The following is a 17653-nucleotide window of genomic DNA, read 5'->3' as shown; positions in this document are numbered from 1 at the left end:
AAAATATTGGGCTCCCTCGTGTCTTCCCTACATTCCTCCACAATGTACGTTTTTGCAAAAATGTACTTCTAGAAGTACTTTTATTGCACGATGTTCATTCACTCATGAGCTGCTGCAACATGAATCAAATGGCTGAACTGCCACCTTGGCGTGCAGTCAAGTTCTACAGTCTGCTAATGATCTAATAATAAGTATTAATATTCCTCACTCACCTTACTAAATGTTTGTGAACACAGCCAGAAACATTTGCATCACAAACACAGACTAGTGTTTATTAGCAGAAGCTTTTGGGTCGTTGCTCTCAAACCTGTGTACAAGTTTAAGCATTAATGGTCCCTTCACTGATTTCCAGGTATCCAATGTCAGGGCTAACAGATGGATTCAGACGCAGGCAGCGTTCTGGCAAGCAAAGGGTTGACAATTTATTAACACAGAAGGGAAACCACAGTGATGTGTATATACAGTGAATGGGGCAGGGCTTCAGGGCTCCAGGGGAAGGAATCCACACTCGCTCTCCACTCGGCCCAAACTCCGCCACTCCTCTTCTTACGCACACTCGCTTCTCCACAGCCACTCTCGCTCCAATTTCCACTTATGTTGACACACACAGGGATCACAGGTCAGGGACTGCCACCAGTTCCGGGGAGATCTAAACACAAAGAGTCCAATTAGATCAATACGCCACACAACACTGAGAGAGTTTGTCTTAGGAGAGCTGAGAGCACGAACATGGGAGGTTCAACATTCCAGTCCGAATACTCCGTGCCGCAGCGTTAAATAGGCAAGGGGGACGCCGCCTGATCAGCAACAGGTGTAGAAATCACCACAGATACGTGGGCCAAGGGTGAGAGAGCCCACAATGAGCTCCACCCAGGGAAGCAGGAGAGAAAACAAAACAAACCTGTGGCCAACATGAGCAAGCCGGAGAGGCACAGGGACCATGACAGCCAATACCAAGTGCACAAGTTCACCCCAGATGGTTCCTCTTCTCTGTAACTTGGAGGATGTGGAGTAGGCTGTATTTTAATCAAAGACATATCAATCAATCAATAACCATGTCTAAAAACAACACAGGTTGACCAAAGTGCTGTACACAGTAAAAGAAAAAGTAAAAAGTAGAAACAAATACACACAATGAACAAAACAAAAAATAATCCCAAATTTCGTTTTTTTTTCTGAAGGGGTCAAACACTTTTATGCAAGAATGACAGCGAGGTGAAAAACCTTCACCCGCAAGAAAACTCGAGCTGTGACTCATAGTACGAACACACACCTCACAGTAACACACTTTAATTGTTTAATGTGAACTTTTTGCCAAGCTAGCTAATCCTGACCAACACACCAGACACAGAAGATAAAGGAACGATGTTTTACTGTTAGAGACAGAAAGGTTAAAACATTTTGGCAGAGGGCTAAAAGGGGCTAAAATTACCCAAAAAGAAATTCCATTTGACCAAAAACACTTAATTTTTAAAAAATTAAGTATATAGTTATGAATAATGAACAAATAATTAACAAACTGGGGTTTATAAATCGTGTAACACATCCTTATGGTAAGAAATTTTACCTTCATGCGTTACATGTGTTAGAAGTCAATGTATCTTTAACAATATACTCCTTGTTTTATATCTCCTGATCCTTCACAGAGCTGCATGAACCTGTTGTTGATGTCAGAGAGTCAAACTCTGCTGAAGAGTGGGTTGTTTCCTGTTCAGCCACTGGTCGACCTGCTCCCACTGTAACACTCAGTGTCTCACAGCAACACCTCAGCTTCTCACAGTACAACACTGTCAGTGTGTCCAACACCAACGCTACATTCACTGTCACCACTACAGCTGTGCTCTCAGGTTCACGTAAACACAGCACACAGGTGGGATGTGCAGCACGAGTGCTCTCTGCTCCTCACAGAGAGGTGATGGAGACGATTCCTGAGGTCCAGCAGACGTCAGATTATCAGTGATGGTGAGAAACTGCGATGCAATAACAATGCATTGTGGTAGTATGCATTTTCTCTTTGATCAATAATTGATGTATTCATTTTGATCAGTGTCACATTTTTCCTGCTTTTTCAAGTTTCCTCCTGGATCATTGTATTAGCTGCAGTATTGGTGATGATGGTCTTTGTCAGTGTTGCTGCTCTGCAGTAGGCTACTCTTTAAAGAAAAAGACCAGATAACTTTCATTTTTCATTTCTTGTCATTTTTTTCTACACCAAAATCTATCCAATAATATCTGCATAACATTTTCTACTTGTGATTTAGTTATTAATTCTTTGCTTCATGATTCAATCGGTCTTTGTCTAGTATTACATTTTATGTTTCCCATTTAATCCCGCTGGCTTTAAAGTGTTTCACCAGATTTTTACGAAGTATTTCCAGTCTTTTGTTGTCTCTGTCCCAAATGTTCTGAAATGTGTTGCATGTATTAAAAGAAGTTGGACTTTACCAAAAAATGTACTATGTACTTATAAACTTACATTTATGAAAGCTGAACAAACACTGATATACTTGACTTTTGTAACAGTGAAAAGGCGATCTGTTTTTATTGATAAATATATATGTTTGCATTACTGTTATTTAGATTGCCATGTTAGAACGTAGCAAACAACATTGTTTGTTCCTCTATGGTTTCTTTATTTTTACAAATCTAAATGTTTTTTGTCAAAAGATTAATAATTTCATATTGAGGTCAGATGGTCAGCAGTTTTGATGTTTTTGCAGAGATTTTATTTTTTGCAAAATAGCACAAGTAAACATTAAAAGTAGTTCCTAAATCAAGGCATTTATTATTAAGGCGGCCATTATTATGGCCCTGTGTGGAAAAAGTGATTGCCCCCTAAACCTAATAACTGGTTGGGCCACCCTGAGTAGAAACATCTGCAATAAAGCGTTTGGGATAACTGGCAATGAGTCCTTTACGAGGTGGTGGAAGAATTTCTGCCCACTCATCTTTGCAAAATTGTTGTAATTCAGCCACACTGGAGGGTTTTTGAGTATGAACCACCTTTCCAAGGTCACAGCACCTCAATCAGATTCACGTATGAACTTTGGCTAAGCCATTCCAAAGTCTTTATTTTGTTTTACTTAAGCTGCTTAGAGGTGGACTTGTTGGTGTGCTTTGGATCAAGTGCACTTCAGCTTGTGGTCGTGAACAGATGGCCAGACATTCTCCTTCAGGATCCCAGAAACTGGATTCTGTTCATCTTGACGTTGCATCTCCAGACTGAGAGATCTCAATTACTTTGTTTCTTATTTGCTTCTGAATTTCCTTGGATTGCGCCATGATGTGTCGTTTTTGAGGATCTTTTGGTCTACTCTACTTTGTCAGACAGGTCCTGTTTAAGTGATTGATTCAGCACAGGTTTGGCAGTAATCGGGCCTGGCTATGACTATGGAAAAATTGTATATTTTCTATTGATAAATGCAAATATTTTATGTCTGTTATGTGCATTGCCGTGTGGAGAATATAAGGAAAACAATTGTGTGGTTTACATTGTTTCTTCCTCTTAGATTTCTTGATTTTTTTTTAAAATTGCAATAACTTTATGTTAATTTCAGTGCACTTTCACATTTCTTTAAATTCAAACTACAGTCCTGTGAATAACTAGAAACACTTCTAGCAGCACAAATGTGAGGTAATTGTTTTCTGCTTGACTTTATCAGTCTCTCATATTGTTGTGGAGGAATGTTGGCCCACTCTTCATTACAACGTTGCTTCAGTTCTTTGAGGTTTGTGGGCATTTATTTAAGCACAGCTCTCTGAATGTCCCAGGTTGAGGTCTGGACTTTGCTTTTCAGCTATTCTGCTGTAGATTTGCTGCTGTGTTTGGGATCATTGTTCGACTGCAAGACCTAAACTTTACCTATTAAACAGTTAACTCTGTATTTTACACTTTATGTGAATATTGTTGCAGATTTCAATTATTAATGTTTTTATAACTTTGTTCTTTCTTATATTTAATATTATACAATATTTATACTTCATGTCTCTGTCTTCTTTTGAACACTCCAGCACAGCATCACTATAACTTTGTCCTCACTGACAATAAAGCTGTTTTATATATTTCATTGCAAATGTTTCAAGCAATTTGTAGCTGTATCTTAAGATATTTTGTTAATAATATAGTATTTTATATTGTTTTTTTCCCCATATTTGAGAAATATTTAACATGTAAAAGTCTGTTTATGTACAATTTGGTGATATTAGCCCTGATTATTGGAGGAACTTGTACATGAAGCAGATTTCTGAGACTTCAGATTTGAAGGTTGTTGTCATATAATCTAAATGATGGCAGATTAACGTTCCCTACCTCTGTCCTACAACCACAGGACTCCTTTGCATTCGACTGATAGAAATTTCAAGCTCAGTGTTAATGAAGATTTCAAAGGCCTTAGTGCAGGGGTAGGGAACGTCTAAAACCTGCAGGGACACCGGCCCTCGAGGCCTGGAGTTCCCTACCGCTGCCTTAGTGTGAAAGGAATGAAGCTTAGCGCCTCCCAGTGGTTGAAAAGAGGTACACAAGAGGTTTTTGCAACCTGCTGTTTAATGATCATTATGAGAATAATATCTCTGACAAAGCTCTACCTCAATTAAAAGATGCATTTTGATTTACATGAATGCATTTCATCTTCTCTGCAAAGGCTACACAACCTTCTTTGCCATTTGAGTGTGTCCAGTCCAGCTGAAACCAGCTCATTACTGATGGCATGAAAACGATCTGTGAGGTAACATTTTTACTGTCATTCATTCCTGTTGAAAACTTGTCACGTGTTTGCTTAGGTTCTTCTCAATAATCCTCCCGTATCCTGTGTAAAAACTACCCGAGCTTAAAGTATACAGACTGCCGGGAGGGGCGAGACGGGAATTTTCATTGCGCATATATATATATATTAAAATACAGATAGCAGCAGCCACGAAAACATAGGCAAGAGAGAGCATAGCAGTGTCGTAGATGTAGCCAAATAGGACAGATAAATTAAGATGGAAAATCCCCAAAACAAAACCCAATCTTTAGTGTGGGAGCATTTCCATGTCATTCCCAAAGGTGTAATTATTTTCAGCGACTGCAAACTGAACACAAACTTTTCATAACTGAGTTTGTTTCTTCAGTTGTATTTTGGTAATGCTGTTGTACAGCAGGGAAGCAAACACAAGTGCTAACGCTAACAACATCCAATCAGGATTTATTGGTTAGATCAAAGCTAACATCTGCATTACATGTGAGCACTACACATGTTATTTAACATATATAACGTATAAGATGTTTACATCTTTCTCTTTCCCTCGAGAAGAACTGCTAAAACTGTAGAAATAACATTACAGAAAAGCAGGACATGCTCAAGCAAAACATTATAGAAAGTCTGTCACGGTTCTGGGTCAGTTTGACCCAGTATTTTGAGTTGTCATGTTTTTGCAGGTTTAGTTTAGTTCCATGTGTCATTTTCTGTCTCTCTCTCTATGTCGAGTCTGCGTCTTAGTGTGATGGTTTCTTGTTCCTGTTTTATTGTGAAGGTCTGCGTCTCATGTGAGTGTGTTCAGTTTTACCTCTGTCTCGTCTTGTTGATTATTCCCAGCTGTGTCCACCACCTGTGTGTAATTCCCCTGTGTTTCTCTGTGTATTTAAGTCGTGTCCTCTGTCATTGTAGTTGCTGGTCCGTCTGTGTATCCACCATGTCTCACCCGTGTGTTCTCCCTGCTGTCCATCTCCTCTGCTCGTTCTTGTCCAGGTTTGTGCTCTGTAGTTTAGTTGTTTCCAGTCTAGTTTAGTTCGTGCTCCATTTGCTGTTTGTCCATATTTTTTGTGTTCAATAAACCACCTTCACTTCTCCACTACTGCCTGCGATTGGATCCTCATTTATTATTTTCACACGGCTCTCCTCACCCGCCGTGACAGTACGGACCAGCCAGATATGGATCCAGCGGCAGTCACCCCACCTAGGGAGCTTCAGGAGGCCGTTATCGACTCTGCTTCTAAATTGATTTACCAGCTGTTAGAGCATGAGGGAGAAGTGTCTCTTTACACTGTGGAAGCCAACCTACAACACCTTATTTCCAGTTACCCCTGGTTATTGGACTCACTGCGTCCGCTCGTACAGAATTTTGTTCTTCACGAACTTCACCTACACCCCCCCGCCGCTACCGCTCGCCTGCTCATGCAGTGATATCATCAGTGACAAGTCAGGTGATAGAGGCTAATGCAAAATGGTGTTTCAGTGAGGCACAATTTATTATGACAATACATTTTTTTAAATACTCAGTATGAATTAAACAGGTTAAAGGTCAATGCTCTGTTGTAATATAAAGACAAAATGATTGACAGCAGCCCAGCAATATCAGTAAAATGCAAATTAGCCACATGGTGCAATGTAAGGAGCTCTGTGATTGGTTAGGAAAGGACAGACTGGCCACCTCGATTTTTCTTCACTGCACATTGATCCATAGCTTTGCTCTGTAAAGGCTAACAAAGTGCTTTTGCTTTACAAAGACATTCAGCGTCGGTATTCACTCTTTTAAAATGCCACTGAACACTGGAGTGAAATGGAGCCCTGATCCTCAGAGTTTTATTGTTGCTAACATTTCTTATAGATAGCACAGATAGTGCCCCACTGCAGTAATCACTCATGTCTAGATATTCCTGTTAAAAAGGAGTTTTTCCTCCCCACTGTAACATGGCAAACATAGCAAACGCATAATCCAGCTGAAGCTTCAGACAGTGAAACACTGCCATCTGCTGGACTCGAATAACAAAGACGCTGCTTTGACGGGTGAGGGAGTTTCAACAAGTCTGCAACGACTCAAGCATCAAACTACAGAACTATTCTAGCGGACATGGTGCTCTAATGACTGCTTCATTAACGCAGGTCAGAAAGGATAATAGAAACTCAATAAATTATGAAATACAAAACTTACTGGTTCACTGCACACACAAAACGTCTCTTATTAGCACAACACTGCTCAGGGCTCAGAGGATATTCCTTATAACCTATTAAACCTTAGCATGTTATTTTGAAGTGTTACAGGTGAAACAGCCAACCAGTGAAGTTAACTGTAATTTCAACATTGAGCTACAAAAATGCTTTTTTTTTTTAATTTCTTTTTACAGTTTTGCAATTTTACACAAGTTTTATCATCAGTGTCACAATGACTGCTGCTAAAATTGAGTATGAGCTTGTTGTTGGTCTGATTAAAAGGTTAAATGTAAAAGCATAATTTAAACATGTGATGTGAGGTCATTAATTACAGTGCAGGTGTCCTGCTTTAGGATCATATATTAATACTTCCAAAACAATAAAGTTGTTGTAGAGAATCTATGTTCATTATTGTTGCTAATCATGGAAAGACAAAGACATCAGACTCTGCTGAAAAATGTTACACTCCTACTCTCTGCACACAGCGGTCTGAGGGACCTTCCAGGATTGGGGATTTTATTTATTTTGTTCTTTTTCGGTCTTACTGGTTAGTAGGTTGTGATTTTCTACCTGTTGATCTCTCATTTGGAACATGATTTGCTCTGGAGCAGATTAGGTTCAAAGCATGAGTTGACCTGGCATTATGTCTTGGATTACAAAAAAATCCCACATTAAACCTTGAAGTTAGCCGGATAAGACAGCGTTCTGTTTCACAGTAAAGGCCTCAGAGAGTTGTTGCTAACCAAAGTCTATCTTGTACAGCCACGCAGCATCTAATGACGTTTTGTAACCTGTCACTACAAAGTGAAATGATTGCTGTTTTAGCGCACATACACAGTGTGGTGATCAGTATAAGGACATTAAAGTGATGTTGCAGAAAGCTGCATCTGGTCAGAAGGAAAAAAAACACGCACACTTGGAAGACTTGGCCAGATTTGCACAAAATGAATGGCTGACAGTGGACAGATACAAGGATGTGGATGGTCACACCCTCGTGCATTAAAGAGGCCGTTCACAAAACCAAACACTCAACAGACACAATAAGACAGCTGATCAGTTTGCCTCACTAACTCATCTACACAAGGCGTGTTGTAGAAGTAGAGCAGGGCGATATGGCCAAAAATATTCATCACGATATAAATTTGAAAATGTGCGATAACGATGAAACTGACACGAGACAAAATACTTTACAACTCCACTTCATTTGTGCAAAAAAAAACAAAAAACAATCAATGTATTTTCACTTAAATAAGCAGCTGCTTTTCATGTGCATTAAACTTATATAAAAATGTAACAGTGCAAATGCAAATTCCTCGCTGACAGTTTAACCAAAAGGCATTTCCAGTGGAAACTGGCCGACATATCCTCAGCACAACCATGTATAATATCCACAAAACTTAAAAAGAGGTTAAACAAACACACAATACAGTAATATTATGTTGAAGCACAGGACGTATCACTCCGCGAGGCTCCTGCCTACGATAGCTGTAATGCTCCAACAATCCATCAAGCGGTGCGGCTTTGTAGCTTAGCAAAGTCGTACTAAAACATTTGACAGATTTTCGAGCGCCGTGCACATAAAATCGTTTCCAGGTCAGTAAACACAACCAGGATTCATACAGTGGCTTGCAAAAGTATTCGGCCCCCTTGAACTTTTCCACATTTTGTCACATTACAGCCACAAACATGAATCAATTTTATTGGAATTCCACGTGAAAGACCAACGCAAAGTGGTGAACACGTGAGAAGTGGAACGACAATCAGACATGATTCCAAACATTTTTTACAAATAAATAACTGCAAAGTGGGGTGTGTGTTCAGCCCCCTTTGGTATGAGTGCAGTCAGTTGCCCATAGACGTTGCCTGATGAGTGCTAATGACTAAACAGAGTGCACCTGTGTGTAATCTAATGTCAGTACAAATACAGCTGCTCTGTGACGGCCTCAGAGGTTGTCTAAGAGAATATTGGGAGCAGCAACACCATGAAGTCCAAAGAACACACCAGACAGTTCAGGGATAAAGTTACTGAGAAATTTAAAGCAGGCTTAGGCTACAAAAAGAAACAACGTCCCACGGAGCACTGTTCAAGCGATCATTCAGAAATGGAAGGAGTATGGCACAACTGTAAACCTACCAAGACAAGGCCGTCCACCTAAACTCACAGGCCGAACAAGGAGAGCGCTGATCAGAAATGCAGCCAAGAGGCCCATGGTGACTCTGGACGAGCTGCAGAGATCCACAGCTCAGGTGGGGGAATCTGTCCATAGGACAACCATTAGTCGTGCACTGCACAAAGTTGGCCTTTATGGAAGAGTGGCAAGAAGAAAGCCATTGTTAACAGAAAACCATAAGAAGTCCCGTTTGCAGTTTGCCACAAGCCATGTGGAGGACACAGCAAACATGTGGAAGAAGGTGCTCTGGTCAGATGAGACCAAAATGCAAAATGCTCTGTGTGGAAAACTAACACTGCACATGACTCTGAACACACCATCCCCACTGTCAGATATGGTGGTGGCAGCATCATGCTCTGGGGGTGCTTCTCTTCAGCAGGGACAGGGAAGCTGGTCAGAGTTGATGGGAAGATGGATGGAGCCAAATACAGGGCGATCTTGGAAGAAAACCTCTTGGAGTCTGCAAAAGACTTGAGACTGGGGCGGAGGTTCACCTTCCAGCAGGACGACGACCCTAAACATAAAGCCAGGGCAACAATGGAGTGGTTTAAAACAAAACATGTCCATGTGTTAGAATGGCCCAGTCAAAGTCCAGATCTAAATCCAATCAAGAATCTGTGGCAAAATCTGAAAACTGCTGTTCACAAACGCTGCCCATCTAATCTGACTGAGCTGGAGCTGTTTCAAAGAAGAATGGGCAAAGATTTCAGTCTGTAAATGTGCAAAGCTGGTAGAGACATAAGGCAAACCGGATTATAAGGAGCACTGTCGATTTCCAGAAAAATCAAAGGACTGATTTTTAGAGTGCCTTATTTTCCGAAAAGCACAGTAATAACATAATAACAACGGCCCGCTAGCATGCTCTCACCCGACGGCTCGTAGATGGACACGCTGTCGGAGCTTAGCGATCCTGATGCGTCCGGTCCGCGCTGCGATTACATCTTCTTGCGCTGATTCTGAGCTGCAGGTTTTGTCTCTCCAACCAAAATTCACAGAGCCAGCAGCAAAAGAAGCAGCAAACTGCGCTTCACATTTGATCAATGTCATTAATTTTGCTGTTTTGCTTCCACGACTATTAAAATCACACTCCATGCACAGCTAGCTCTCTCTCTCTCTCTCTCTCTGTACTTCAAGAACAGTTTCCCGTCTCCAATCTCTGTTTTCTGTATTATTCATTCGCTTATTACCCACCAGTCTACCGTTGTTTACAGCGCTGTGGCTGCTGTCCTTTTCTTTTTTTCACCTAAATGACCTCGGACAAGAAAGCCTATTTTTCCTGTTGTTCAATACTGAAGAAATTTAAACTTTATATGCAGAACATTGTAGAATATTTTTAAGGTTATCTGCTATAAAAAGCCAGACCAGGAAAATCTCCTTCATGTTTTTCTGTGTTTTATTCTCAGTTACTTTCACACAAAGGCATCTGCTGTGATGTTCACAATTCTGATGAAGTCAGTACTGATAAATGATCAGAGTTATAATATTTCTGACTGTCTGAGGCTAAGTTGAATCGAATCGGGACTTTGAAAACCAGAATCGAATGGATTATAGAAATCAGTGATGATACCCAGCCCTAGTGAGCAGCCTAGGCACGACAGAAGTGGATGTAGCTGTAATAGGAAAAGAACTATTGCTAACTTTTCTGTTAAGTTAAGGCCTGATCCTTCTGAAATTCATAGCCAGTGCTCTGACATGGTGTCATCAATCTTTGAATGCTGAAAAAGCACAGTGTATCCAGAAAAACACATTATATTATATAAATTATTATAAAATTTGTGTGCGCCTAACTTTTTAAAGTTAGGCGTACCGGTACGCCCATGGCAAAAAGTTAGTCTAGAGCCCTGCAGTAAAGACGAGAGTTGGTTTTGAAAGGTGCAAAGAAGGGAGGGATGAGAAGTAAAAAGCAGCTACTGTCAGTCTTTACAGACAGAAGGACTGATTGGCCGTCTGGGTGCCCAACGGATGTTAAAAAAAAGAAAAAAAAAGTTGAAAACGTTGAAGGTTTGATCATCTCCATCTCGTTTTTACTCCCACTCATTTCCAGCAGCCGTCTCTGTTAGTCTGCCTTCCCATTTCCATCCTAATGAGGATTTATTCCCACTGAAGCAGCTGCACGGCGCAGGGAAAGAAGACGCAGGAACCGCACGCTGAGTTTTCCTTCCAAGTATTCCTTCCACCGCCTGACAATTTTCTCAGTCGACGTCGCGACAGCGCTCCGCCAGCACTATACACAGTGCAGGTAGAGTACCGCTTTCCCCTCCTGAGACGCCTGACGGTTTGCCAGAATCTCTTCGAGGCAGTCCGAAAGTCTTTTTCCATGGCCTCTCCGAACTCCTCCCACACCCGAGTTTTTGCTTCAGCCACTGCCCGAGCCGCATTCCGCTTGGCCTGTCGATAACTGTCGGCTGCCTCCGGAGACCCACAGGCTAACCAAGCCCGATAGGACTCCTTCTTCAGCCTGGTGGCTCCCTTCATCTCTGGTGTCCACCATTTGGTTCGGGGATTACCACCACGGCAGGCACCAACCACCTTGTGGCGGCAGCTCAATGCAGCAGCTTTGGCAATGGAGACGCTGAACATGGTCCATTCAGACTCAATGTCCCCAGTCTCCCTCGGAATGCTGTTGAAGCTCTGCTGGAGGTGTGCGTTGAAGATCTCGCGGACTGGGGCCTCTGCTAGACGTTCCCAGCACACCCTCACTACGTGTTTAGGTGCACCAGGTCTGTCCAGCGTCCTCCCCCGCCACCTGATCCAACTCACCACCAGGTGGTGATCAGTTGACAGCTCAGCCCCTCTCTTTACCCGAGTGTCCAGAACATGTGGTCGCAGGTCTGGTGATACGATTACAAAATCGATCATCGACCTATGGCCTAGAGCGTCCTGGTGCCACGTGCACTTATGGACACTCTTATGTTCGAACAGGGTGTTCGTTATGGCCAAACTGTGATTAGCACAGAAGTCCAATAACAAAGCACCGCTCGGGTTCAGATCAGGGAGGCCGTTCCTCCCAATCACGCCCCTCCAGGTCTCGCTGTCGTTACCCACGTGAGCATTGAAGCCTCCCAGCAGGACAACAGAGTCTCCAGGTGGAGCACCTTCCAGCACCCCCCCCCCCCCCAGGGACTCTAAGAAGGCTGGGTACTCTGAACTGCCACTCGGCGCATAAGCGCAGATGACAGTCAGGACCTGTTCCCCGACCCTAAGGCGCAGGGAACAAACCCTCTCATCCACCGGGAAAAACCCCAACGTACCGGCAGCAAGCCGAGGGGATATTAGAATACCCACCCCAGCCCGCCGCCTCTCACCAGGGGAAACGATTTTCTTTTCCAGTATAAATATTTATTGCGCTTATTAACTGCACATCAACTTTGTAACAGTTGAGACTGAACATAAAAACAATAAATAAACATAAAAATAACAAATGTCTCACATTTTGTTGTTGCCGCAAAATGTTGTACTGCTTGAAATTCCGTCTCCACCGTTGCTCGACACTGCGTGTATAGAGCAGGTAGTGCAACAATAGAAAAATTGTTGCGGGACGGCAGTGGGGTTATATCATGTTATTTGGGCAGGAGTACCTGTCCTCTGTTAGACTTAGAAAGTTTCTCCATAAGTAGAGTTTCTAACTCTTCTAGCACATCTGTGGCTGACAGCTTTTTGGTGGCTCTTTTTACCCCACACTGGTTGTGAGTGTGTAAATAGCCCCACTAGTTCTTTTGGGTTGCAGTTAACTGGGGAGGAAGATGTAGGTCTGCCATGACTAGATGAGTAACAATTATCTGGGATACATAAATTTCATAATGCATGCATATATCTCTATAAACCTGCCTGAGGGCTGCCATTTTTACATTCAGTTATTTCTTTGTTGAATCTAAATAATGAATGTGTTACAGTTAAACTGACACTGGTCAGTGTAAATGGCTTATTTTCGGGGCGACCGTGGCTCAGGGGGTTGGGAATCGCATCTGTAACCGGAAGGTCGCCGGTTCGATCCCTGGGCTCTCTGTCCTGGTCGTTGTGTCCTTGGGCAAGACACTTTACCCTACTTGCCTACTGGTGTCGGCCAGAGGGGCCGATGGCGCGATATGGCAGCCTCGCTTCTGTCAGTCTGCCCCAGGGCAGCTGTGGCTACAACTGTAGCTTGCCTCCACCAGTGTATGAATATGAGAGTGAATGAATAGTGGTATTGTAAAGCGCTTTGGGTGCCTAGAAAAGCGCTATATAAATACAATCCATTATTATTGGGACACAGAAACCTTTAAATTAAAACCCATCACCTGATATCGAGTGTCAAACAATATCAAAGCTGTAAACGCTGTTTACAGTCAGAATTTATAAAACTATGATTGTAAATAAATTAAAACAAGTGAGCTTTTCTCTTTGTGCTGAATATCAACACTGTGGTTTCTTAGACTGTAAGCTTTACTTCAGCACAACCACTTGTAGAAGCTGCCACTCCAAATGTCTTTGATAACAAGAAAAAATACCTTTTCAGTCCACGGCCTGAAGTTCTTCTCTGACATCTTCTGCAATCGGCTTTGTCTGCTGGTTTGAAGACAATAAACCACAAAAAAGATGATTTAGTCACTTTGTCTGCATCATGCAGCTCGAATGTGTCGTGTAACGATGTTGAATAGCCGTCGTTATCCCTCTGCTGTGTCAGTAGGATTGTACTGTACAGCATCTCATTGATATGTGAGGAATGCTAATGTAACACGATAACAGACTTACATCATTAAAACATAAAGGACAGGAGATATTTAGATATTTATATTACAGTTTATAGCTGACAGATATTACTAAATAGATAGAATTTACTAAATAGCTGGATGAATATGAAAAATATGTCTATAATAACAAATGACCATGAGAGCCAGTAGAATTAATTCAACTGGACACTCAAAAGACGTCCTTAAATGCTCTTTAAGTGGCAGAACAGACGATCAAACAGTTAATCGCTTACTTGAGATGAAATCTGCTCAGCTACTTTGAAAACAGCTTCTAACTGGTTCCTCCTTTAACAGGATGACTGCTCAGGGGTAAGGCCATCATGCAGTCCAGCAATCTTTATGGTTCTGCTTTGATTCACTATTAGGGAAACCTTCCAGCGCCTCCTGTGAAAGACATAGGGATAAACACACAAACATTTATTAACATGTTCCACAGTCTTCCAGTTTGATTTTCTCATCCTGTGGACAACAACGTACATGGATGCAGGTTTATTGTTAACTTTTGTAAGGTTTATTTAGTGAACATATCCAGCTGCAGCTCCACTGTGATCCTGAACTGGATAAGCACTTAAGAAAATGTGTCAATACATCAACTTACTATATTTATCCAAACAGACGGGACCAATAATGCTTCACTGAGTTAGAGACTTTAACAGTCTCTTCTATGTAAGAATGTCTCATGCTGATAGACCTGCAAACTTGACAACAAAGGTTTTTCAGACTACATGTAGCTGTCCTCTATGTCAGCTCACACATTTACATTTATGTCACACTTATTTCTGCTTTCCCATTTTAAAATTATTATACTTACATTTTGATTAGATACCTTGAGTATGTACCTTGAGTTGCTACGGGGCAGGGATAGTTGAGTAGGTAGAGTGGTGGCCCCATGATCGGAAGGTCAGGGTTTCGACTCCACTGAACAGCTACCCTGAGCAAGGTACCGTCCCTACACACTGCTCCCCGGGCGCTGCATTGGTGGCTGCCCACTGCGTCACTGGGTGAATGGGTTAAATGCAGAGGAACTATTTCCCCATGGGGACGAACACGCACACTTTACTTTGAGTTTGTAAATGATCAGATTACATAATTGGAATACAATGTATCCAATTCAGGGTTGCGGGAGGATGAAGCCTATCCCAGCTGATACAGGACAAAGACAGGCTGCCAGTTTATTGCAGGGCTAACACAATATGTGTAACAGAAAATCCACTTAAATGTTTGATATTTCTTATAATAATCATAATTATGACTATTATTTAAAGGTTTCTTTATAAATACATTTTGATTTTTTATAACCCCTAAAATATAAACCTGAGCTGTTAAATTCTGACCTCTGACCTCACTGCAGCTCCTTCTTGGAAGTACGTCTGCTTCTTGTCTTCCCCCAGTGTTGACCGCCTGCCCTTGATATCACGTACTGTACCTGAGGAACAGAAAAGGACAAACACTTGCCTTCATTTAAGAAGTACATTCATACAGAGGTAATCTATGGAAACACACTAGTTCAACCTTTGGGAGGAATCAGTTCCTGTGAAACATTTCTGTAAATGAACATCATGTGGAGAATGAATGAGTTCTTCAGGTGACTCAGCAGTCCCACACTGACAAATGAAATCTAGTTAAACTATTAAGCATATTTGCTCTTCTGAAATCTGTGTTAAACAACAACAAACATAAATTAGTAACACAAATACAGCTGAGTAGAGGCTTTACAAACCACCAGCAGCCATAATGCTAAATTTTAATCTTCAAATGTTTCTGAGCCATCTTCAACCTGCTTTTAACACATTAAAGTCCCAATAAATAAAATCAATGCAGCCTGACTCAATCCTAGATGTTCAGCACACAGAGACACAGAGGTGCCGTTTAAAGTTTAGTGTTAACCTGAGTCACTGATCATTTGCAGTATTACAGAGTCTGGCAGTCTTTGCATGATGTCCACGTCACTGTAAGTTTCTAGTGACTCTCAGGTGTGACAGGTGTGCCAGCAGGAAAGAGTAATAATAACCTGCATCCTGAGGTTTGTCATGCAGGATTAAAGGAGCCAGGCTTTGTTCACACAGCTAGGATTGTATTTTACACTGACCCTGGGTCAGTATAAGTATCATACAGTTTAAACAAAGCACTGAAACTTGCACATATTTATTATAGATGCACTGAAGCTAATCGAGATATTTGCTGTCAATCTGTGGCTGCGATTAAACACTTTACTGGAAACTTTATTAACTAGTAACTTCATCAGTCATGACAGAAGCTAATATTTCTGTGCTAACATCGTTTAACCAGTAACAGCTTTACAACAATATAAGCTAACGTTTATACCGTAACTTTAAGCTAGCACCATAAAGACGGTAAAACACGTAATAATATCTAAAAATGCATCTTAAAGCTGTTATATTAGCACTCGGTGTATTACTAAGAGAACCACATTAACATTACTGACACTCGCTGACTTTTAATAGTCATTCTATAAATGCTGTCCGTTTAAATGGTCTTACCTGTACACACTGCATATCCACCGGATTCCAGCTACAGTGGATTCTGGAGTCTTCCCACGCTCCTGTTAGTGATCCTCCATCTGGATGGATGAGAACAACCTTGTGAACAATCTAGCAGGAGATGGTCCATATCTATGGGACTGATTTGTGCTAATAACGCCCATTGTATGGACTGATAACAGCCGAAGCGGGTGAATAAAGTCACCCAGTAGCTAGCTGTGCCATTACCCAGCATACATCACTCCCTCCATAAATGCAATAAACGATACAAAAGTATCGTTCTACCTGTTTTTCAGGTAGTTGTTTACATTATATAATTTATTGTGTTCTGTATACGTCATTACAATGTGATTTGGAAAATGTCTAAATATACCGACAACAGGCACTTCCGCAGCAATCTCTTCAATCGGAGGACCCTTCACGTCAATTCCCGACGTGAGGGGGGGTACCCTGCGCATCCATAAGTGAAGCAGAGGGAGCCTGACCATGCCTCACACGTTTGACGAGATGGGAGTGAGAACGTGTTGAAAAATCAGCCCGGGCATTTTGACTAGAGACCGGCCCACCAGGTATTAAAGCCATAAAGCCTTTGAATGAAAACAAACGCTGTTGTGACAGTGATGTACAGCCTTGTTGGTATATGTATGATTTATATACATTTTACATCAGATGAAAACTTTGGTTGTAAGATTCAGATAATTATTTATTAAAAGCGAAACATTTTAAATGAGAATAAGAAAGTATTTCTTTGTGCCCCCTTTTCCCTGTTAATGCCCTACCTGGCCCCCTGGCAAAACTTTGCTAGACCCGCCCCTGCACAGCTACCAGCTGTCAGCTACATAGAAAAGGATCCTGGTGTTATTTGTCTCTCAGAAACAGTTCATAACTTCCCATCAACTCATTCATGTCACCTGAAAGGTAAACCTGTTTCTCCATCACCTGTTCAGCTCTGATGATTCAGTAAGGACATCTCCTGGTTTCATCTTCATGTTTCCCTCTCACCACATATCCAAACCGATATCATGACCAGCAGCTTTTACAGCTGTGGCTCCAGCAAACATCAGCTGATACTATAAATTAATATTAAATACATCTATCTATCAACAGCTGATCAAGCTTAAACGTGCTGCTGTTGTGTAGCGCGACATCCGCTGGTTTCGTCTTTCTGGCGCAAATTCAGCGATAAAAAAACGAGAGAAAAGCTGATCAGCTAATCATTGATCATTTTCATGATTGAAGTAGCAACAGGAGAGGGAGGGGAGAGAATGATAGTGGAAAGACACAGAATAAATCCAGCTTTGTGTCTTTTCCATTCTAGCTGAAGTCCGGGACAAACTGTGTTC

The sequence above is a fragment of the Mchenga conophoros genome, linkage group LG3, assembly GCF_057382185.1.
Source record: "Mchenga conophoros isolate Kocher_MC1m ecotype Shallow Benthic linkage group LG3, M_conophoros_male_GT1.1, whole genome shotgun sequence".
Classification (NCBI taxonomy): Eukaryota; Metazoa; Chordata; class Actinopteri; order Cichliformes; family Cichlidae; genus Mchenga; species Mchenga conophoros.
This window is presented reverse-complemented; position numbering follows the sequence as displayed.